The sequence below is a fragment of the Apus apus genome, chromosome 16, assembly GCF_020740795.1.
Source record: "Apus apus isolate bApuApu2 chromosome 16, bApuApu2.pri.cur, whole genome shotgun sequence".
Classification (NCBI taxonomy): Eukaryota; Metazoa; Chordata; class Aves; order Apodiformes; family Apodidae; genus Apus; species Apus apus.
This window is the reverse complement of record NC_067297.1, coordinates 11,682,600-11,707,840: the sequence shown is the minus strand read 5'-3', so window position 1 is coordinate 11,707,840 and position 25,241 is coordinate 11,682,600. Positions and strand designations below refer to the sequence as shown.

Below are 25,241 nucleotides of genomic sequence, written 5' to 3'. Positions count from 1 at the left end.
AATCAGAGGTAAAGCATTCAAGAGTCCCATTAATGCAGTAGCAGCCTTTGAATATTTAAGTGGCTTCATGCTTTTGGAAAGCAGGACTTGAGCACATTGGTGATCCAGTATGCTACTGGAAAATTGTGTTTCTGGTGCTTAAAAGCCTGTGGATCTAGGAAAATTCAACTTATACAATAGGTTTTGAGTAGTAAAACCTCCCACTGATCAGCTTGAGTTTTCCTTTGCTAATTATCAAAAGCCAGTGTTGGCAAGAAATATTACATGCTTATCCAAAGGATTCAATAAAAGATTGCTCGTTTGAAAGGGCAACCCCTTCTGCCTCACCTCTCTTTCTCTGTTATATTTAAATACATTAATATTTCAATCTTCTAAAAGCACAAGCAATTTCTGTCTTCTTTAAAAATAAATAAGGTGGGGAATATGATCATTTTTAGAAAGCAGTATCTAGAGAAACATTTTAATGTAGATATGGACATGTTTCAATAGCTCTAAAGCAAACAGAGGGTCAATCCAAAAATCACAAGGGACTAGCAATTTTGGGTGCCAAAAATGACACCTTTTTTAAAAAGGAACATGGTTTTTAAGAGAAAAACCACAACCACCTACTAATCTCCTGAAAAGACACAGGAGCAAACAGACTTCCATCACTTCAGAGAAATATTTCCTTCCATGTTTTGCAATAAAAAGATAAATAATAATAATAATAATAAAAAGGAGACAGACTGACATCTGGGTTATGTTCTAAATGTAATTAGAAGCCTGACAACAGGACAGAATAATGTCAAACAAATTACAAGCAATGTGTTTTCATTCACAGGGTGACAAGTCAACAGGCAGTCAGTTAATTTTAAGACTGATTATGTACCAACTCCGTAAATAAATACACTCATGTACACGTAGAGCAACAGGGAGTCTAAACACACCATTGATCTCTCTGGGCTGAACATCTCAGTTGTATCTGAGGAATAATGAGTGTGAGTGTTTTAAGGGGGTTGGTTTGTTTTACGAGCAGCTGGTGCTTCTTTCCAGGTGGTGCTTGTTTGGGGTTTCTTTGCAAAGGGTAGGGAGATGCAACCCCACAAGCAGAGGGGAACCCACTGGCTGAGAACTGCTCATTACCCATTAAAAGAACTGTCAAACTGGGCAGTGGTGGTGGAGCTCTGAATGAGATGGCTCTGCCAAGAAGTTCTTCAGAAAAGACCAAGCCTCAGAGACTTAACATGTTGCCTGCAACAGCCCAGACAGAGCAGGGACAGAAGCAGCTGCAAATGACTCCACAATTATTCCCCTCCCTGAACTTCCAGGTCCGCCAGGGACAGTTCTGCTGAGTGTAAAAGGAAATAAAGATTAGTGACAGCAATCCCTGGGCAAACTGGGATGTGTTCTTGCAGGAAAGAGGCACCTCTCTGTCTCAGTGATTCGTGTGCAGCTCCTGCCTGACAGGGGGTTCCTCAGTGTGGAGCTGCACCCCTTCTCCAACACACCCATTCTGCTTCCCACATGGCACCTACAGGGACCAATTTACACAAAGCTTTGACTTTCCACTTCTGAGACAAATTAAAAAAAAAAATAAAAAAAAAAATTAAAAATTAATCTACCAAGCAGCAGAAGGGGAAGATGTGCAGCCTGAGGAGCTGGAGAGACAGCAGTCGCAGAGGGCAGCACTTCATTTTCTTGCAGCAATAAGAACTATCTATTTGTTTGAAGGATGGTGGCTTCACGGGAACACCAACGCAAGCCAAAAGACGACAGCTGTGACGTAAATAGAGGGGAAAAGCAAACAGAGTCTGTGTGAAGCTCTAAGGCAGCAATGGGACCTGATGGTGGAGACACCAGGCTGCAAGGAGAAACAATGCAGCAAGACAAGAGTGACAGATGAAAAAGGAAAGGTTACAAAAGCAGAACAGACTAGAAAGGCACTTACAGGATAATAAACCTTGCCTGGGTTTCTAATTTTATCTGTAATATTTAAAGCTGCAAGGATTTTAGAAGACCAATTTGCTTTTTGTCCTCTGTTCCATTTTCTGTTGGCGTTTGCCCCAAATGCCTGAAGACAAATGGTTGGTTTCCAGTACCTGCTAACGTGTGTGTGTAGCTGGGGTGAAACACTTCCTGGGAAATTCTAAGAGGGACAGAGCTGAATGGGCTAAAATCACCCCACAGGGAGAAGGACAAGCTGGGCAGCCTCCAGACGTGCACCTGCCCTCAAACCTGCCAGTGGAAAGGCAAATCCAGCACCACCACCACAGCAACTCCAGGCACCTTCTGGTGAAAATTTCCATGAACTGAGAAACTGTGGAACACCACCAAACTGCAAGCTGGACATCCACTCCAGATTCTTTGAATAAATAAATATACACACAGCTTGGGATGGGCTGCACTGGAGGCTGGTGAGCCCAGCTGGAATGGTGACAACCCAAGAGAACAGTGCCTGGGCAAGAGCAGGCATGGAAAGCAAGGAGTCATCTTGTTAAATTTCATAGGTTCTCAGGGCTCCACATTAACCAGTTAATGTATCTACAAGCTTATAGCTGTGAACAACTTAATTTAAATTAGATCTGTGAAACATGAACTGGCCCAAACTCCTCAAATTTGAAACAAAGAGGAAGTAATAGGTACTAGATTAACCTGGTAAAGATGTATTAATTTTAACTGTAAAGCTGTTCAGAGCAGACTACTCTGGAGAGGAAAAAATACTTAGCCTGTGTCCTGGGGAGTAGCAGTGCTTAGGTTTAATCTGGAGTGTTGTCACCTTCCAGAGATGTAGTGCTCTGAGAATTTTAATGCCATATACCAGACTTCAAGAAGTCAACCCAAATTACAGAACACCAAAGCCTGTAACAAGCAGTCAATCAGGACAAACATCAAAACTGGAAACATTTTAAGTTTGGAAATACACAAACATGATGAAGACTGCAGCAGCACTACCAGTGCACCCTGGGAATTAACGCTGGGATCTGAAGGGGAACATCTCTGCACTTGCTATCTGCTGCATGATTCAAGAGCCTGGTTTGCTCACACCTGAATCTCTCTGCTAATTAGTATCTTCTACCCAGAAATAGGGGGAAGGGAAAGACTTTCAGAAAAGAAAAATTACACCAGAGATGTTGTTATAACAGTTCAGAATATTTTCAGTAATGCTTCAGATGCTGCAGCAAGAGATCTTACCCAACAGCTTTTGGAAACAAGGTGATAATATTTATCATCATCACCCTCCCTAGCTCAGTATGCTGAAGCACACAGGGGAAAAAAAATACACACAGCCCTGGAACAGTTCAGTGTTTGTGGGGGAGCATTGCTTGGTTTGGGATTTTTTCAATGCCTTTTTTTTCCCAATTACTGATACATGAAGCAAACCAGAAAACCAGTCTAAGGGCTCAGCCTTCATAAACCACACTAGACCTTGTCCCACAGCAAAGATAAACACACTTTCGCAAACAGACAAAACTGCTCCAACGTTTTGAGCAGACATTCTTAAGGTCTTTAAAATCTTACCTTAGTGTTGACTGAAGAGGCTGAATCCCAGACTAGACATGAACAACATGGCCCAAGACACAGACATCCCACAGTGGAAGACATGAAGGCCACCCCCCCAGCCTGACTGCCCAGGAAGGTTTGCTATGCCAGGAATATTCCTGTTCTTGGGAAGGGCTCTTGCTACTGGTGTTTTTTTTACCAAAAGCATATGAGCCAAGGGCCTCGCTGCTCTCTAGAAACAGCCAAGAGTCAGAGCCCAATGTGAGGACAAATGAGAGCCAGCTTGAACTCTGAATGAAAATGAAGTGGCAGGTGACAGTGCTGCTGGTGAGGCCTCGAACCAAACCTGCCAGAAAAGGCACCACTGCAACCAAGCTGCACCTGCGATTGTTTTGAGCAACCACCTCTAGAAAAACACTAATAAGTAAGGTTCATTCCTCCTTTCTCATAACAGTACAACTTGTGTTTAACCTTCCTGTCACTAAAGAAATATTCCATTTAAGAAAGCAACACAGTATCAATTTAGCAACCAAACAATACCTTCACGTTGCTATGCCTGTTAACCTTTGATTTACAACTAAGTTTTGTCAGTTTTGTTTTTTAAATGAAGATGCTTATATCCTGAAGGATAACAAAGTTCACTCTATTAAATTATCATCTGCTATAAATAATGCAACTACCAGAGAGTCAAAGAACATTTACAAAGCACTAAAAACAGGTGAGTGAGCATTAGACAGCCTTTATCTGAACAACTTAAAAGATAATAAACATCTGAAAACAAAACTCTCTTTGCACACATTTTTGGTATAAGAATAGTCAGCTCCAAATAATTAGCTTTGTAGCTGCTGTCAGGAGAGACACTGAGCAAGACAGCACAGGTTCTTGGCTGCACTGCAGGGAGCAGCTGATGTGGGAAGCAGAGGCTTCCAGGGATGGACAATCTTTTGACCCCAAGGGTAGGTTGTAACACTGACTGATTAATTTTCATTAATAAAAAGTTTCCAAGAGCAGTCTTTCTCCTTCCCTAGCCTCAGAGGAAGCTTTACACCACGCTCCTGGAGACCAATCCTGCCCTCTCTCCCTTTAATTATTTATTTAAGATGGGAGAATCAAGTTCATCAATTTCTTCCGCTGTATGGGTAACAGGAGAACACAGTCAGCACATCATATGGTGCTGCCTTCCCTGCCATTGGGATCAGTATGTGCTTGGTTTAAAGGTTGTATTTTTTTATTTACATGAACCCATGGAGCTCCCTGCTATCGTATTCAAGTACCTGCTGTCACTTCTGCACCATTTAAAAAAGGCAGAGCAAATAAAAAAGGCATAAATTATCTCCTAAAACAAGCACATGTTTTTTGTGCTGAAGTCTTTGGTGAAGAAATATAAAACATAGAGCTCAGATTGCTGCTTTAGACTCTAATGCCTCCCTAACAGTAATTAAGGCTTCTTCCTGACTTCATAACTATGCCATAATGCATTTATCAAAAGCACATTACCACAATGGACACATTCACTCTTTCTGCAATATTTTGACAGCTCCCTTTGGACACTATCAGTAAATAAAATCTTATGTGGTCCGATTAAAGAAAGCATAAATCCAAATCTTTTATCTTGTTTTGAATGCACTGCTCTGATAAGGTTTTAAATGGAAAATGGATAAGGGCTCTGAATACAGTAAAAAAGACTTCCTCCCCACAACAACTCTGGGATGCCGAGTCTTTCCTAAGAGCCACAGGAAGGAAGAAGTGTTGCTTGGGAGCTTTGTTTTTATCGCAGAAGGAGGAGAGGTTTTGACAGCAGAGAAACTATTGTCAAGTGCATTTGGACTCACGTCAAGTCTCTGCCTTGACAAATTGGCCTGGGAGTCCTTTCACAGCCAAAGCACACAGAAGAACATCACGCGCAACGCGGAGCTATTCTCCACTTCAATGAAAAGCAGGAGGGAATTACAGAGCTCTCTTCCCCTTCCTCCCATCCAATTGCCTCCAACAGGCTGCAACAAGCACAGCAGTGCTCCACGGGGACACATTCACAGATGTGAGCATCCTCCCCCTGGTCCCTCACCCACGCAAACCCCACGATGTTATTGTGGGGAATACAAATTGCTGCTACCAGCCCAGCTCCAGGAGGAGCACACGTGTGGAGCTCATACTGTGTAATGACTGCAACCAAAAGTGCAAATGCAAGTGGGTGAGTATTGGCATGAACTGTGCAGAGTGGAGCTAAAATTAGGGCTAGCAATATGGAGAATTCATAATATCCTCTGCACCTGGGCAGCTCAATGCACACTATCCCAAATATACTTTAACTGGAGGAAGGGTCAAAAGAGGAAGATGCAAAATACATGTGACCTTCCTCACCATTTTTTTTTTCCAGCAAAAGAGGTTTTTCATCAGCCATCCTGCAGCAACAGCTCAAAAGGTTTTAGGGTGGAGATAATTTGGAACCATAACCCTTTCTTGAAGCACATGAGAGATTATTTTAAACCAAACAGGTCCCCTTGTTCTAGCAACAAACCTCAATCTTTGCCATACACTTCTGCCTCCTTGCCACCATGGAGAAAATTTGGCATTTTGTTTAAATATAGCATTATTATACTAAATATTGTCCTAACAGAATAAATTAGGATTATTGTGACAGAAACAGGGATAATAGTTTTAAACTAAAAGAGGGTAGATTTAGATTAGATATAAAGGAGAAATTTTTTACAATAAGGGTAGTGAAACACTGGTATAGGTTGGTAGAAACCACATCCCTGGAAATATTCAAGGACAGGTTGGATGGGGCTTTGAGCAACCTGATCTAGTTGAAGATGTTGCTGCTCACTGCAGGGGGGTTGGACTACATGACCTTTACACACAATCACAGAATCATCAAGGCTGGAAATGACCTTTAAGATCATCAAGTCCTTTACAAGGTCCCTTCTAACACAAACCATTCTATGATTAGTATCAGGTCAGTATGCAAAGCAGAGGTACCAAAACCCACTTCACATAAGGGATGCAGAGTGCTCAGCATCCCTAACCAGTTAATCTGTGTTGTTTACTCCCTTGGTGTGGAAGGTTGTACACTGATGAGTTCTGACTGCTCCTTGGTACAGGGAGAGCTGTGGGCTGACCAGGACTCTTAACAGGGATAATTCTGCCCTCCCTGCATTTAGCATCCTTTGCAAAAATCACAGAATGTCTATAACAGTATCAGAGAGAGAAGCAAAGCAGCCAGGCAGCATGCAAAGGAGCTCTTGGGGTTTTGTCTCTGGGTTGCAGGGGGTGGGGGAAAGATCTGTTGAGAAACCTTCTATAAATCCTGGCAGTGAAAGGAGACTACTAGAATTGGCTACAGCAAATGAAAACTATCATTCAAATGCTTACATGTACTTCACCAAGCTGTTCTTTAAACCACATGGGAAGGAGCTGCACCAAACTCCATTTTAAGGGGGGGGGGGGAAAAAGAAAAAAAAAAAGAGGGGGAAAAAAAAATAAAGCTTAGGTACAGTAATATCCAGGGGCTGTTTCTGAGGTTCCCATCTAGAGAGTACCAAGCTTTCATTCAATAAGGTACTGCTACAGCCAAATTACCTCCTGGGTGGTAATGGTCTCTTAGTGATAAACAACCTCTTTTAAACAGGGGGAAAAAAGTGCTTGTCAGGGAACTTGCCACACACTTCCTTCAATAAATTCTTCCTCCATTCAGCAGTAGCTGGTCTACCAACTATTATCACCAGTAATTCTCTCCCACCAGGAGGAAAGTAATATAAAAAATTCAGACTATCAAAGTATCTATTTTATCATAGGAGAAAGTCATTACGAGCCTTCATAGTGCCTGGCTGGTGTCTGCACACTGATGGTTCCTCTCTTTCTCCATTAACTGCCTGCAGGGGGAGGAAGGAACAAATGCTAATGGTGTGAGGTGCATCCAGAGACTCAAGGTAATCACACTCATTTAGTTTTATTTATTACAAGAAGTATTTTTTTCTATTTTATTTTGTTTACATCAAGAAGCATAGGTCCAAAGGCTCCTGGCAAGAACATCCTATTAGGGCAGCTGGGTAAGTTGCCACCATGCTGTGCCAGGTATTCCCCTTCTGAGCCACCTACTCTCAGCATATGCCAGATAGAGAAAAAAGAAATCCCTCTAATTTCCCAGAGCTCCTGACAGTTTCTACCTGCTTGCTTTGCTCTCTGCCAGGTCCAGATTTCTTTGCCAGTCCTCTGAATGTCTCTCTTTGTGACAGCCAATTTGCTTTCCAGAGGAGTCAGAGCAGAGGGGCTGGCAACAGACACCCAGAAGAGCCATCAGGGACACGGCAAGGAGTGCACCTAACAGGTTCCTACCCAGAGCTCAGAACTACCAAACCACCCTCCATTTCCCAACTTTCCCAGCCCAGCACACATGCCAGAAACAAGAGAGGACGTGCCAGGAGGCAAAGCCTTCCAGCTATAAAACCCCACTGCCAGGAGAGCTCACCAGGCACAGAAAGGAGCCCAAAGGAACAGGCACTGCCCAACCCATGGTCCCCTTTGCAGAGCTCTTGCACCACACTCCTCAGGGAACACCAGGTCAAACCTATCTGGAGGGAAGTGGCTTGGAATGAGCTGGCCTGGCTAAATCAGCCTCCCGGGGAAAGAGGGGAGCAGCCCCGAGGCTGGGCAAAGAGATGCTAAGGCAGAGAGCAAGATACATTTTCCTTAAGCAAAGCCCAGCCAGAGAGATGGGCAACTTTTGTTCTCCAAATGTATAAGCTCATAAAAAGTTTACACAGACTAAAGGAACTGAAGCTAATGAAGTTTTGTCACTTCCTACACCCAGTCCTCAAGGGAGAGACAGCAAAGCTTTGCAGGCAGCCACAGCAAGAGCCTGGGATTGTGCTGCATCCCATCTGAAGGATTTCTGAAGGAAATAATTCCTGCTGGCAATCAAAAGCACCGAACAGACACTAAGGACACATTCAGTCCCGAATCAGAAAAGAAAAAAAAAACCAACAACAGCCTTCTTCCATGCTTGTAAGCTGGTCACACCCTTAAGCTCTCCAGAGAAATTTTACAGCTTGTAAAACCCTCATGATTCATTTGGAAAGAAACCACAGTCTGTGCTGCAGCCACAGAAGTGTAAGGTTTCCCAGGGAGGAAGGGATGCCTCCATAAACTGGACTTCAAGGAGATAGGTAAAGAGCACTAACACATTTCAGGGGCCAGCTGCAAACACAAAAGAGGGGAAAATAGAAGGGTTTCTGCCCTGTATCCACAAGACACTTCATGCAGAGAAAGGCACACTGCTTTATTTATACACAAATTTTCTTTTCAGCATGCACCACTTAGCTATCCATTATCAGCTCAAAAACAACAGGGCACAGGAGACTACCTTAATGAACAGCATGAGCAGGAAACAAAGACGTGGAGCAAGATTGAAAGCACAAATGGTTCAGGCACTCTTGAATTTACAGGTCATTCATGGGGCCTTGATACTTCATTTCTCAATTATATCTGAATTGGTGCAGTCATCCTGATTCAAGAAACCATCATGCATCTTTTCCCTTCAAAAGGGGAAATAAATACTTCATCTGTAAAGCATTTTGCATCAGAGGATCTCAGAGTCCTTCCCCAGCTCTTTGCCTCATAAAACCACCCAGGCAGACAGCTGCCACCCTAGAGATGGCCTTCAGAGGTGCAGAGAAGTACTTTGGCCATAATGGCTCAGGCAGTGGCACAGCCAGATCTGAGATCTACACCTCCTCCCTCAAGACGCACCTGAGTGAGCCAATTACACATGTTGCTACCCTTAACTAACAGGATTTTATAGCCTCTGTTTTTCTAGTACTTTCCTTGTCATCATAAACATCCCAGTGTTTGTTCACAAGTTGTTCCATTAAAGACAAATATGCTGCCACTCTACAGCAGTGGAATTTGCTACAGAAAATCATCAAGAGAACAGCACTGTCTTGCCAGCCACCTGCACCACCTCCTCCTTTAAGTCAAACCCAGAGGCATGTTACAATTACATTATTCCAACTAAATAAAATTATTTTCCCCTGTTTCAAGACATAAAACCACCACATTATTATGGCTATAGCCAGTGTGATTTAATAATTTAAACAAAAGACACACACAATTATGGAAGCATAGTAAGTAGCACAGCACTTCATTAGTGCTGGAATCAGTATTTATGATCCCTGAAACCAAAAATGGTCTTGAAAATTATATGCCCAAATGCATCACTGCAAAATTACAACTTCATCATATCATGTTCAGCACTGGACTTTAAAAAACTGATCATCTTTTGGTTTGGGTTTGTGTGGATTTTTTTTCCAGGGTGAAGAAAAGCTCTGAGAGACAATAAATCATTGAACACATCAGTGGAAGGAACTTACTTACAAAACAGGATTTGCAATGCAAAAGGTCTAATTGAGCAGCCCTAGCCCGATTAGTGGATCCCCTGGTATTAACTAACCAGGTGGCCTTTGCCAAATTTTTATCCCAATTTTTGAAAGTTCCACCCCCCATTGCCTTTAGGGTAGCTTTCAACTTCACGCTTCCTCAAGCATTGCTACTGAAGACTCTGCAACTCGCTCCCTGCCTCCCACAGCAGGTCAGTGACAGGGACAGTCCCCATTTCTCCACCCCCCTCCTGCAGAAAAGGGCTCATCCTGCTCTCCAAGCTATGTGAGGAACAAGCTGAAATCCAAGCCAGCTCCTAAAGATCTGCAAGTGCTTTGAAAGCTCTAGACCGTGCTGTACAGAGAAGTTAATCTTGTAAAAATGCTTTGGACATGGAGCCACAGCCCAAATACAGTTCTTTGCCAAGACTGAGGACAATAGGTTATTAACTAAAGTTTAATTATATCCACAAACATACATTTCTAGTCGAGGCATACAACCATGTCTCTGTCGATTTGTTTGTTCTTCTAGTGGTCCCATTAAGAAATTAGTTTTGTGTTCACTTTCATAGCCCAGAACACACATTTATCTGGTATTAAATTTGCTCGTATTTTGTTTCCATAGGAATTTCACTGCTTCCATATTAATTAAATTATGTCAGAAACAGACAAGAGTTCACAAAGGACCCTCTAATCAGTGGCTAATAAGGGCGGGCTGCAATATGGCATTTATGTAACACTGGTAAGATTATTTTCAAAAGACAAAGCACAGTTTCAAAGAACAAGCTAGTGTCTCCCCACCGATCAAGCGTGGAAATTAAGTAGACCTTAATTACTACTACTACTACTATGCAATGCTTTGGATGAGGTAAAATCAATTTCCAACAAGTATCATTCCCTGTAGAAAAAAGAATCCAGCTACTTGTAACACACAGACAATGTCTTTCTCTTTTAACAGAAATTTTGCAGGAAGAATGAGTCAGCAGCAGACACCCAGCCAGGTCTCTACAGCCAACCAACAACTGCTACATGAGCTTCAACAGGGAAACCTTGCCCCTTGCAAAGGTCCAAGTACAAGACATTTAGGTTGAAAGGCTGCCCACTCCCTCCAGAACAACCCGGTGACCTGACTGGCAGTGGCTCTGAATATTTTATCTCTTCCCACACTTTCAAGTACACCAACCATTGGTGCCAGTGAAGAGCACACACTCCATTCTAATGGAAGAAGCAGAATTCAGCTGACACCAATCTTTGGAAGTCAGCAGAGACTGCAGAAATGGCTCATTCGGGAAATTTTTCTTTCTGAAAGCTTCCATGCATGATAATAAAGCAACTATTGCAGGCATTTATTTCTTAATAGAGAGATTTCTTTAGAAGATATCTACAGTCAGCTTAACCTCTGAAAGCACAGGTTGATGTAGCTTAGCTCCTGGCCAGTTTCTCATCTGCTTTCATGTCAAGAAGTGGCATCCATTAGCTCAGGGGCTAGTTGAGAAGAGCCCAGGTGACACCTCAGAGCTTGCTCATGCTCAAGGCTGCCAAGGCCAGTCTGCACTCACCCCAGCTCCCCTCTCCTGCCAGGCTTTGACACAGGAGAGGGAAAGAGGTAGACTCTGCAGGCAAGGACAGTGGGTAGGAAGCACGTGATGGCTCTCATGAAAGGAGCTAAAGAATTGCTGCTTTCCCTTACATGAGCATGGCAGGCAGAGTAACGGAAGGCTGGCAGTGTAAGGTAAGTTTCCCAAATCCTGCTTTTCTGCAAGAGAAAGGCCAATGTTAGATGGCTGCAGCACAGAAAATGCAACACTAGCACATCAACGTGGTCTGCTGGGCAGAATACCTCCCAGAGCTACCAGCAACAGGAGGTCTGACTTGATTGAAAGCAACTGTTCTATTAAATTTACATATTTATTCATATTACAGGCTAGCTTATATTTAAAAGCAAGAGGAAGGGAACCACACAGGGAGCTATTTCCATTCATAAGAGGCAGCTATTAAGGCAACACTAAAAAGTGGGGAGAAGTTTTCCCAGTGGTTTTGCTACATTCTGCCATCATGATTTCACAAAGCTTAAGGAGTCAATGAAAGTATATTTTAGGTCTTCAAGGAAGCAGATCCACATACTGCCTTGACTCTGTTAGAAGAAACAAATCCAAATTATTGTCCAGTTCCCAAGTATCAGGATCCTATTCAGCTTGTCCTTTATCACTAGTAAACAGCCATGGTGATAACAAGAAGACTAAGTACAGCTGTCTAGTGAGACTGCAGCTTCTGCATTGAACGTACCATTAAATTAAACACAATCATTGACAGCACAGGACAAAGGCAGATTTAAAAGCAAGGGCAGTTTTTTCCACCAGCAGTAGCTCAGGATCATGAAACTGCTTCCTGCCGTCCCACTTCCTGAACTTCCTGCCATCCCACCTCCTGAACTTCCTGCCGTCCTGTCCAGGGAATACGCCTTTGTCCCCAACCACAACCTGCAGAGAACAGCCATCCAGCCAAGCCATGAGAATTAGGAAGTCCCTGCAGCACAGTCAGAGCTGGGACAGTCCTGTCCCTTCCCTCCAGTTTATCACAAGCTTGGCTCCGCAGAGCAGTAGTGCTCTACCCACCGTGACCTTGCAAAGGGACACCCTCCGTGTCCTGCTGCTTCTGGCTCCTCACAACAAAATCACTGGTACCAGGCCAAAATTGAGCATCCATGTCCTCAGAGAGCAGGGAGAGAGTGTGCTGCTCATCTCTGCCTCTGATACAAAACGGCAATTACAAGAGATGACATTTTGCATATTAAGTATACACGGAAAAATATTTGAGATGTTAACATTTGTCGTTGCTGTATCTCCCTCAGAGCCTCTGCCCTCAGCCCCAGGAAACACAGTAGGGTGCTCAACGCAACGGGGAGCACAAACAAGCAGGTTGACTTGAAACAAAAGAAAAATGGCTGAAGGAGTTTGTTCCACCTGCAGAGGAAATGACCAGAAGGGAGAGGAAGTCGTATTTTATAAGTCCACCAGAAAGAACAGCACCTGACAGCTGCCCAGGAGACAGTGCAGTCAATGGTCAGTAGCCAAACACCGATACCACAAGACCTGTAGAATTTCTGCTCACGGACTGCACTGTCACATCCAGGAGCCTCATGTGGAGGCAGGAGAGCTCCTGAGCACCCACCTCCACTATCCACGTGACTGCCCCTCCACTGAAGGTCTCCACAAACCACAGGAACACCTTGGCTGCTGCTGACGTGGTCACAAAAGGGACAAGAGTGCTCAGCTCATCCTGGAGAGGGGACCACCTGTGGGGCAGCAACCTCTGGGTGCTGGGGAGCCCCTAAGCCACCCAGGCAAGAGCATCTCTGCCCACATCCTCCACTGCCATTTCACAGAGCAGCTTCTCACCAGCACAGCTGCTGATTAAAGCTTGCACTGTTATCTGAAGACTCAAAGGCAAATAAAAAACCCTACACTTCTTAATCTGATTCATGCTTTTTTAATGACTGGAGTTAGTACCATGTGGAAAGTATTTTTTGCAGGATACTACTTTGACCACTGCTGTTCATAAATATAAAAAGACTTGCTAATGCTCTGCTAAACTTGTCACAGAAGTATTTATATCAGCACCTCTCTATTTTTTTCCCCACCAATAATCTAATTCATGTGCCCCTTATCTCAACTATGAAACTGCATGTTAAATCCCAGATCACAGCTCACTTGGACAAATGGAATTGGGCACATCCAGCGAGTCATTCCTGCTGTGACATTTCTACTATTGAAGGAGTTATTTCCTGGCCCAGCATGGGCAGGGAACTGGGGGGACTCACACACTTCAGCACAGTCACTGCCCCTCACTGGGGAGGCACAGAACAGCCAGAATTTCGAGAGAAACTCTACCTGGGTCTAGTCACATGTTAATAAGCAATCTGGCAGCACTTCCCAGAAATAACCTTCAGTAGTTACCTAGAAACATAATCCATCAAAATAAACCTCAAAATACTAAAAAGAAAAAAAAAAGCCAAATCAACAACTTTTATTGGTAAATTGAGTTCTAGCTATGTACAGAAAAATTACTAGACAAACTAGAGGCCTTGATCAAGGGAATAGCTCAAATTAATTTCAGGGTTATCTTCCTGGACAGCTCTTTTATAAACAAATAGCGCTGTCAGGAAGTTTCCCTTCCCTCATTGTTTGTTATTCTCCATGAAGCTGAACCTTTTGGGTTCCTACAGGACTTAAAGAGTAACCAGTGGAACCTAAGTACTTAATAGGCAATGAGCTGAAGTGAGCCTGTTGCTCTAGATCTTAACAGTTAAATCATCCAGAATAGATTAACATTTCAAACCAAATAAACTGATTCATATTTCAAATCAAATAAATTATTATTTCCAAACAAATAAACTGAAAGTTCTCCTTCAGCACTGAACAGTTCTCTTCTCTCTAGGGCTCCATCCTTAAATTCCTTTTTAATATGAATAAAGATGGTATTTGCATTCCCCTCCCCTTTTTTTTTTTAATAAACACAACTGCTGGGATGATGCAGATACGGCACAGTCAGAGGATTTTCTTCAGATACTCCTGAGCTGCATATTGATTTCAATGCATTGTTCTTCCTAAAGGAGCTGGATGCACAAGAAGGTGGGCCCATGCACCCACTGGTGCATCTTTCTCCCTGTTCACACAGCCAGCAGGCCCGTGCAGAGAGGTTAATGCAGACTTGTGGTGCAGAACCTACAGCCTCAGTGAGAAGAGGTGCTTTCTGGCCAGTTTCCACTTGTAGCTGTAAAGCTGAGTTGCCATCAGAAGTGGTCACAACCACAGCAGTCAGAAGACTTCAGTGCTAGGGCCCAGCTGAGGTTATCTCCCTGATAACCCACCAACACCCTGGGGACCCTGGTGCAATGTGTGCATCCACACATCCATGTTTCAAGGGACATAAGACTTGGCTGGAGCACAGAATTCCCCAGCACTGCCTCAGAGCAGGCTCTGCTCAGCCTTCAGAATGGAAGCTGGCCTTGATTTAGGGGATGCACATGCTCTGTGCGAGTGCACACATAACTGATTTGCTGCTGCTGCCCCTCAACAGTATCACACCTTCCCGAAAACAACATTTTCAGCAAAAATAAATACTTCTGTTTATTAAGACAAGGATTTCTAAACCATAGACAAGGATCTCTACAGGATATACCCCAGAAATTAATCATTCCTGTATCAGGGACCCATCTAAGACTCATCACAATGTAGCCACCGTCTGGAAAATTTACTGCTATGGAGCAGTCAAAATATATATATAATGTAAGGATTTTCATACATTCTCTTACTTAGGTAGAATCCTCACTTTAACCTCTCTCCCATAATCCAGCATTTATTTGATCTGGCATCAATAATCAACTTTCTGGCTGGAGAGAGAAGGTGGGAGTCCCATCTGAAGTCCTAGGGTGGGTTCTCTTCAAATCTATCACGTTTACTTTTGGCCCCAGCGGAAGCAGGGTGACACCCTGAACGGGTCCACTGACAATAACCCAGGGGAGCTTGAAATGCATGAAGGCAGACAATACAAGGAAGGAGAATCTCAAAGCAGGATAGTTTAATCAGATAAGGGCATAGTCAATGCAATAAAAAGAAGTTAACGTCACCCTTATCTGCATTACATCAAATATCTTCTGCTTCCAAAAGCCCTTGAGGCTGCAGAGTTTTCAGTTACCCTTTTGCCCCCCCTCTACCTCCACTAGCATTAATACTCTTCCTCAGAATTCTGCTGCCAGCCACTGCATGACTTCCCTGGATATCATGAATTAAATTCTCATTTTTTCTGACTTTTTCCACCGTTAGAAGGACATTTATCAGGTTAAGCCCAGATTTATTTCCCTGTCTCACCAGCAGAGTTTTGGATGAATAATCAAAAGACTGAATATATTTTAAAAGTTCTAATTCACCCTTCCCTATTTATACTAGTCAATGTCACTTTGACACTATTCTGGCTTTCCACTGAAAAAACTTTTGAGTTAAATTCCTTTCAAATGAACATACTCTCACAAGCAGACCACAGTGCTGTTGGCTCCATCTCTCCCTCCCCCAAGTTAGCTTCAGCTGTCACCAAAGCCACTGTAAGCATTTTCCTTCTTGGGAACTATGTGTTCTTGCAGTTATATTCAGTGGACCAGAAGAGTCTGGCATCGGAAAAAGAACTATCTGATTTCTTGGACTCACTGCAAGACAACCTGTCTTGGCCAGACACAGTTATTACCATCAAGAGTCAAGAATTCAGGTAACTTAAAGACGCCCCAGACAATGACTATTGGCTATACAAACAGTGAACCAACATCCACCCACCACAGACAGTTTTGGGGCTTTCACTGCTCTTTAAAAGGTGCTTCTTCCTATAGTTATAAATAACTGAGAGAAAAACACTCACTTTTTAAGTTTGTGTAAAGGTTTTCAGAACTGCCACAACTATTTCAGTATATGGAAAGCAGTCAGCAGCTCTTGACAACCTTTGACTGCTTTCAGTTTGTTCAGATCTGAAAGTGCATTTCAGCTCAATTCAGCATTTAAGTCAAGGTTGAATTTACTATTTTCACCATGATTTGCATTGTCTTCTTTCACCTATATTCCCTGTAATTTCTATGCTAAGTTGTAAAGAGGGTGATACGGTCTGCAAAAGCAGCCGCACCTTAGACCTAACTTGAGATACTGAACCTGGGCGTGCCCCTTTATGTCAGGGAAGAGAGAGCTGCCATGTTCAGATGGCTAATCCTGGTGTGCCAACACCTCAGGGCTGCAGAGAACACTATCCCTGGGCAGCAGCCATGAAAAAGTACAAAAAGACAAAACAGATACAAATCACCTTCCTAAAGATCTGCTCAAGGCAAGAGTTTTCCACAGATCACTTCTACCAGGGTTTCCATCTTTTGGATCACCACATGCAAGCCCAGTCTTCAGGCAGAGAAAAACATCACTGACAACTTCCAAGCAAGTCAGGCCTTCACCTGGAGCTGTGTTTACCTTAAATGGCCTTCTCTCACTTTATTAACTTTCCATGGCACTATTAAGGTATGGTAAGAACAGGCCTGCAAGCACGTGCTGTGCTGTCCCCTCCAGGAAGGGTCCTACCCCCATTTCACAGGGAAGTGCCAATGGAAATTTTACTGAATGTCACAGTGGATTGCACAGCATCTGCTCTTTGCTGTGTTCAGGACAACCTTCTCTACAGAGCTTTTCCAGGAGGGGCTGTTCATCAGGTCTTATTTTTAAAGAATCTGGGCCAAGTCATCCCTGCTGTAGCTTTAATGACGTCAATGAGCTACAGCAGGGGTGAAATTGGGCCATTATTTTTTATGCCCATATGTTTTGTGCCCATTAAAGAAAAAAATAAAATGCAGAAGAAGATCAAGGAAGAAAAGTTATTGAATCAAAAGATTATTCTGTGCAGAGATTAACAACTAGATGTGGAATGTTTCTCTTTTGTTCCTGCTGTAGGTTTATAAATACAACAGTTTATGGAAAAAAGCAGTAGTTCTGTAGTGTCAAGGTACAACATCAGTTCTGTAGTGACAAATTATATTCACATTTTGTATCCTGTTTTGATTCAAAAAAATAAAACAAAAATCATCTTTACCAGGAAGAGGCCTCTTCAAAACTCAACAAAAGTGACACAGTTGCCAGTAACTGTTAGTTTCTCCATTGTAAGCCAACATTAATCACTGTCTGCGTATCACCAACCGGTAGCAAAGCCAAGGGACCTTGTTCTGAGCTCATTTCTTAGTAAATCCAAACCAAGATTATACAAATATCAAAAGCAAAAACATGAAATGAAGGTTAAATCTAAGCAGTGTTTTCTGTGATTATCCAAAGCCAAACTGTCACGGAGAGGGACACTGCTGAGGAGACCAAGCCTGCCAGACGTAAGACAACAGCCATGAACAGCCACCACACCTTGTCACAATTCTGTGCTGGTTTCCATAAGGCTGAACCACGTGGTGGATCTCGACAGAGCGTGCAGACACATCTTCCACCTACCCTGCCCCAGACCACTAGGTACTGCCTTGAGATGCAAGCAGCAAAACAGGCCAAACCACAAGATGTGTCAGCCAGCAAGACCTGTGACCAGACCTTCTCAATTCCACAGTTAAAAGCCCACTTTACTGACATTTAAACACATGAGTAACCATCCTCAAATGAACACATGTAAAACTACTCACCAGTGTGCTCAGAGAGTCACATCAACAAGCCTTTAAAGCCAGGCAGCAAATTTTTCAGAACCCTCCAGGAAGAGCACCAGATCACAGGACCTTGGTGGCCAAAGCCTCAGCTTTGTAGATAACTTATTTTAAAGCTTAATGGCAGATTCCTTTTAAATTTTTTATCCTAATTCCCCAAGTCTCAGCTTTAGTCAAACTAAGTCTTCTTTGTAAAAGCCTTTTTTCCATTTTTTTCCCTTTGCATTAATGAGTTTTTTTTCCCACAATAAGCCAGAACAGTTTGGGTTGCTTGTTTTTTGTTTTTTATTTTTCTCCTCCCTCCCCCACCTCATTCCAGCACTGGAATCAAAGTAACTTGAGATGGAAAACGTGTGACCTCCCAAGCCTTTATTTACAGTATCACAAACCGCAAGGGAAGGATCTGTCCAAGTTTTCCAGCTGGAATGGGAACAGCAGGGAAAAACGTGTTCTCATTTTTGCAGCCGTGGTATTTAACACATTACAGAGGAGATGGATGAGGAGGAGGTAGGAGAGTTAGAAGCAAGTAATGATGCCATGGAAATACGGGATAAAGAGGTCTCAGCCACACAGATAGGCTCACTTACCTCCTTTCTCCTCAGGAGTAAGCAGAGCTTTGTACATGTAAATGTAACTGCAGAACCAGTCTGACACAAATTTAGTGGGGTTACTTCTTGACTTTATGCAAGATTGTAAAAATACAGAAACCTTCTGGACTTCACTTGAATTAATATGAGTGCTGTAACAATCTCTCTTCATGCCACCATACCCCAAATTACTACAACAAAGACTTTGTCAAAACAAGAAGCCCAGAAGCAGTGGCATCTTCCTCAGATATTCAAACAGCACCAACACAAATGAACAAGGCTTAGATGTATAGAAAGTTACTTGCAGCAGGAAACTGTCAGTTAGTTTGTGGTTACAACCACACCAGTGTCACAGCTCCTTCCTCCCAGTTAAATACGTATGTCCAAACAGTTCCTCATGTCTGCTGTTGCTCTTGTAAAAGGAGGAAAACAATCAAAAGAAAAACTCACCGTATTTCCACTAGAAATTTCATAGTGCCAGACTACACAGAAGACAGTCTTTTTTGAGAAGGGATCCTTCTGTGCCTTTCCAAACATTTATGTTACAGTCAGGTCTAAGTCACTTTACCTGTAACTACCTCCTACCTTTGAGACCCCATTCCATTCCTCCTCCCTCACTTATGGGCAGCTCCCCCTTCTTCCTGCCTGGGGAGTAACAAGTGTCACACTAACCCACCAACCTTCACACACTGAGAGAGGGGAATGCCACAATTGTACTGCTCTCTTACACTGTCTAACAGGGTTCCTCTCCTTGCCTGTATAACTGCAGCCCTCACCCAGCTCTCTGAAGTGTTATCACCTTCATCTAACTCAAAGTGAAGTATTTTGCAGTGTAGTCTAGATCCAAACACGAGGATAGATTTCTCTGCATGCAGTTGGTTCCCACAAACTCACCCCTTAAAAGGGGCACAATTCTTACATCATAGGGCACACAGTGAGTCCCCTGCTAAAGGGGACAGAAAAAGGAACATTCAGCCCCAATTCTGTGTCCATATAAAAAGGGCACAGGCTCTGGAAAGGTAAAAGCTTGTCACATTTCACTGGCAGGGATGGAAAGGTACCTAAAAATCACAGCACAGCGTGGCACAGGCACAAAGAGGTGCTGCAGGCAAGGCAGGGACTACCAGAAGGGCATTTGAAGAAACCCACTGCAAAGCAAACCTGTGCTTCCTTTTGACAGGACACCATACGTTGCTTCAGTGATGTGCACAAATTGTTTAGAAGGGACACCACTTCCCTGGTGTACAAGATTTCTGTCCCCAGCCTGCCTCACATTTTCTCAGGCTAAGACACCCCTTAATTCCACCTGCTTTCACCTCATCTTCTTTCCCCTCTCCTATATATTAACCTCCTGCCCACTGTCAACCTCTTGCCTCTCCTTACAGAGATAAACACTTGCTCTTCATCATCCCATCCATGATTCTGGAGTTGAGGACCAATGGAAACACAGAGGCAGTGCAGTGCCCCTGGACAGCTAGAAGGGAGGATGCTGAGGGACAGAGCAGCAGGAGCCTCCTCATTCTGCATCAGCATCCTCCATCTCCCCCATCACACTGCTTCCCCCTCCAGCTTCTTGTCCCACAGCCAACCTTTGAACATCATAGGCACAGCCTGCACATACACACAAATGTCCCTCAGACTGCTCTGCCTTTCCTCTTGCACCAGGGAATGAGGACGCTTTCCTACATTTTAAAATAATCCTATGCAAAATACTCCAGGGTATGACTTGCAGAGGAACCACTTCTGATCATTTTCACTCTGTCCAGCAGTTTGGATTCAAAGCCTCCAGGGTGGGAAAAACAAAGGGCTGAACAGGGATGCTGACAGAACAGAGGGAAAAACTACCCAGTGCCTACAGCATCTCCCTGGAGATTGCTATTCAGCTCTTTGTTTTCAAGAACACTGCATTCTCTGACAAGGTTTAAAACCCATTTTTCTCCCTACAATCCACAGACATAACTTGCTCTGTAGTGACACAAGCCACACAGATTAATTTTGCTGTTGATACAATTCTGAAGGCAGATCCTCTCACCTGCCCAGGAAATGAATGACCACTTGGGCACCTCTCTTCCCAAGGACTGTTAAGTCCTTCAGGCAAGTGAAATGAGTAGAGCCACAGCCTCAGGGCAAAGGAAAGCCTAAACATTGCTAATAACTGCAAATTTTTGCTGTTACCACTAATTCAGAGGAACACACTCTCCTCTGCAACAGCCTACAAGGAAGTGCATGATCTAAAGTGAGGGAAGCAAAGCTCTTGGGGCATCAACGTTCTCCCTCAGCACATGAGCACAAATTCACATGGCAATTAATGCCTCTAGGAGCATCAACTTCCATTAAAGCTGCTGAGCTGCTCCCAGAGAGACCTGTTCCTGCTTGCAGCTCCTTCAGAGAGCTGTGGTGGACAGAAAAGAAGCTGCTGGGCTCTCCTGAGGAAATCAGGTATCCCAGAGGGACAAGCCACAGCACTGGGAGCAGCCCTCCCTCAGCTCTGCTCATCCTGGAGAGAGAGGCTTCAGGAAGGGAATCAACATGGGGAATGGCAATTAATTCATTGGCAGCCAACTTCCTGACAAGAGATAATTAAGGTATACAAGTCACCCTTAGTTTTCAAGGATTTCTGGTAAAGACACTGACTTTTAATACAGAGCTGGTGTCACTGAAGTTTCAGTGAAGCTGCTGCAACCCTGAGGTAGAAATTCATAGAAATTGAAAACACATTTCAGTTTGATACACGAGCAGTCCCAGATCCAAACTCATTTATCCTTTCTCTGTTCTTCCCAGCAATTTGTTGCTCTTACAGAAAAACAAAACAAACAAACAAAAAACAACAACACAACAAAAAGTTTTAACACCCAGCAGCAAAAATGTAAAGTTGCTATCCCACAGTATCACAACAAAGAGAAACATTTGGTGGAGTTAAGAGTTAAAAACACCCTTTCTGATAAAGGAAAAAAAAATATATTGTGGTGAGGAATGTACTGGAAGAAAATAAGAAGATGCAAAATTACACAGTCAGCCTAAAGGCTGACACCCCATCTATTGAAAAACTCCTGTTCAGACACTAATTTTGTGGGCAGATTTAAGACCACGATACACATTTCTAGACTTCACACAAAGAGGTTTGGTGAGAACTGGACACACAGCAAAGTCACAAGCAGCACTCCCAGGTTTACAGCACAAGGGAGTATCAGGTACGTACATTCATAAAAAGCAAAAAATCTATCTTAAAATTTACTTGTTAAAAAGCATCACACGGTACTTGCTTCCCTATTGATACTTTTTTACTGGGGGAATTCTGCATGTCAATTCTCTTGGCAACATAAAGCAAATTAGAAGTTCAGACAGCAAAGAAAAGGTAGAAATTAACAACAATTTTGTATATTTTTTTGGGGGAAAAGACACATACAATATTTAAATATACACAAATTATTTTAATTGCACATCCTGTGCAGCCATTCTCCCTTTTAATTTATTGATTTGAAAGATTTTAAATAAAGATGCTGACTAAGCAGAAAAAGGCAGGGAGTGTGAGTTTTCTTTAAGAAGAGGTTTATTACCAATACACGTGTCTATGCAATTTAAGCCAGCCATGTCCTGTGACTGCCAAGCCATTCTCAAAGGCATCTTGTACAGCAATTCTTCCAGACTCCATTTTATCACATTTCCCCCTGAGCATCTATTCAAGTGGAACTCAAGTTAAGGTTAATCCCTTCTCACAGCAGCGAGCTAGTACCGGTCATACTTGTTACCGTTCTCCCTAGTAACATTCAAATGCCTTTTTTTCCTAATATAGCAGAAAACAACCATCCAGCTGAAGTGCCAGAACCTACCTTCTGCAAAAAATCTCTCTAGATGCTTCTGAATGCAGGAGGGAGTCAAGACATCATTGCTGAAAAAGGATGTCACTGTTGGTCCACATGTGAACATCCTAGAGAAAGATAAAACACAGTTGCTTCACTGCCATGCCCATGGGAAATCAACAGCAAGAATAATGCTGCGTTCTTTTCACGGTTACACCATGCTAATGGTTCCTATGCAAACAACAGAAAGCTACAACATTTTATAATTGCACATCAGAGTTTCTCTGCAGACATCCCTCCAGAATGTCAGAAATTCAATACGTGCGAGCAGGCGGCAATAAGCACCTCAGGGATTTCGAGTGTGTTCCAAGCCATGAGTCATCACCATCTCTAACTCACGGAAATTAAAAAACAAAACAATAAAGAAAATAAAAAACAGACAAGCGTGCATTGCACTGACCACTCTCACGTGCTTTCTCTGTACAACATCATAACTTCTCTCTAAACCATTTCCCTTTTAAAGAAGGTGTTTAATGATTTCCACGAAGGGGACACGGCTGCAGACAAAACAAAATCACCCTGCAGCCTTCCTCCAGACAGCTTCCCAGAGACCAGCCACCATCCCACATTTGACAGTGGAAACAGAGCCGGAGCTGCCTTTACAAACCCCACCGCTCCTTCCACAACCTGAAGGAGCGAGGAGAAGGGTGAGGAGAAGGCACCCCATGGCTGCCACACTGAACAGCACAGCCAGGCCCAGGGGCTGATGAAGACAGGGCCCAGGAGGACAGATCCAGCTCCCTTCCCACACAGCTCAGGAAATGCCCACCCCAGGCAGCCCGTTTGCCCCTCATTTTCCAGCCATCAGCTTCCTGCTTTCCCCCAAGGCTGATTTTTGTCAGGAGAGCTGAGGGCCAGAAGGAACTTGCACCCGTTACCTGCCGAGCACTTCATGAGGTTTGCTTCATTGTTCTGAGCAGCCTGCTGCCTTTCCATGAGATTCCCTCAGGCAAAGTCTCATCATTACCTCCAACCACTGGAAACTGTTTTTAACGATGCTTTTAAAGCAGCTGGTTTGCACTTCAGGGCACACACATGCACTCCCCCCTCCCAACCAACACTCCCCTCTCTTCTTAGATCTCCCCAAATATATCCAAGCTCCTTCAGGTCTTCTTGAACATCTTTGACTTACCCTGGTTTCTCTGCCCCCACTGCCCCCTGACCCACAGGCAGAACAGGGCAACAGCTCTTGGCAGCATGAGGCCTGGGAGGGCAGATGGAGAAGGGGAGGCTGAAGCGTTTGCTCCCCAGACCACTGACCAGCAGGAGCCACCCCAGGGAGTCAAGAGAGCGCAGAAGACACGCTTGGCTATGGGTGGGGAGGCCTCTGCAGCACCCACACCGTCCTGACAACCACCCGCCAAGATTAAAGCTGCCTTTAAGTCGCTGAAATCCCCAGCAGCAGAAATACTCCTTTTCCCCCCTGGGTCAGGAAGGGCAGAGCTGTCCTTCCCTCTAGAAGGAGCTGGTTTCTGCACCAGAACATGCCTATCTGGGTGCACATCCACACAAAAAAAAGGCATCTCCTCAGCTGGGACCTGGTTCCAGACCTTAAGACCAGCCACCCACAGCCAAACCATTATACAAAAAAATAATAAGACCAATACACTCTGCTTCCTGCACCAAAGAACCAGAAGTGCTTGGAAAAGCACTTGCAAAGGCACTAGAAAAGTGAGATCCTCATGCTGCTCCTGCAAAGTCAGAGACACAGACAGGACTACCTTTGGCTGCAACACCCTGCTTCAGTTACCAGACAGATTTATGCTTTACCAACAACCAAAAAAAAAAATAGCCACTCTTTACTCTTGTATAATCTTGCACAGCAATTTAAAAAAATAATAGTACTTGCACAGGTCAGATTCATCCTGGAGGAAGAGCAAAGGTGAGTAACATTTCAGGACCATTAATCTCAGCGATCTCACCAAGAGCAAGCCGTCAGACAGCTTAGAAATATACACACATATATATATATATAGACAACAAATGCTTATTAACGTCATTTGCTGATTCACAGCTGAGCCAGTCACATGGAGTCCAAATGCCACTTCTGCTTTCCCAGGCTGGGTTTCTTACAAAAAAAAAAAAAAGAAGAAGTTCAAAAAGTGCTGGGCATCAATTTGCTTAACCTATCTCAAAACCTTGTGTGATGCAACTATTTGATGTGGAACTGCCTGAGCTGGAAACTACAGGTCCAGTCAATAGTCCCTTGGTTTAGAGTCTGATCTGAGTTTAAAGATGAGGGATTCCCATGTGCCAGGTCTGGCTCAGGTACATCTTTCCACTGTGGTCTCAAAGCTGCCACCACACACCTGTGTCCTCATGTGCACAGCACTGAGGAAACGCTCCTGCCACACACATAACTGTAGTACAGCACTTGCTCAGCTTTGCCAAGCACTTTAAACACTGAATGCACCAAGTTTGAGCAGCCAACCTGATCCAACCACCCAGGATGAGCTACAATTCATTATTTCTAACACACGTGCATAGAAGCAGTTGCCTTATGTACTCACTTGGACCCCTTCCTTGGTGTCACCCAAATCTGCAGGCTTACAACAAAATTAATTGAAAATATTTTTTCTTTAAAAATTACACCTTTACATCAACTGAAGAAAAATATTTCATTATTTGATAGCTAAAAGCCTGTGCCAAGAATTTGTGTGTGCACTTCAGGGCAGAATTAACCCACTAAATTCTTAAAGAATCCTCTAAGTAAAAAATTATTTCATAA

The 25,241-nt window shown here is 43.5% G+C and overlaps 1 protein-coding gene across 8 annotated transcripts in view; it reads right to left on the bottom strand.

Annotated features, from left to right (window-relative positions):
• Positions 1-25,241, bottom strand: part of PITPNM2 (phosphatidylinositol transfer protein membrane associated 2) — a 132,054-nt gene that overhangs the window by 94,538 nt on the left and 12,275 nt on the right. For 6 of the 8 annotated variants that reach the window (XM_051634139.1, XM_051634142.1, XM_051634138.1 and 3 more), the window contains exon 2: positions 22,484-22,581. The exons of the other annotated variants lie outside the window; for them this stretch is intronic. The gene's annotated coding sequence lies outside the window, so the exon portion shown is untranslated. The remainder of the gene's footprint in view (positions 1-22,483; positions 22,582-25,241) is intronic. 8 annotated transcript variants of the gene reach the window in all.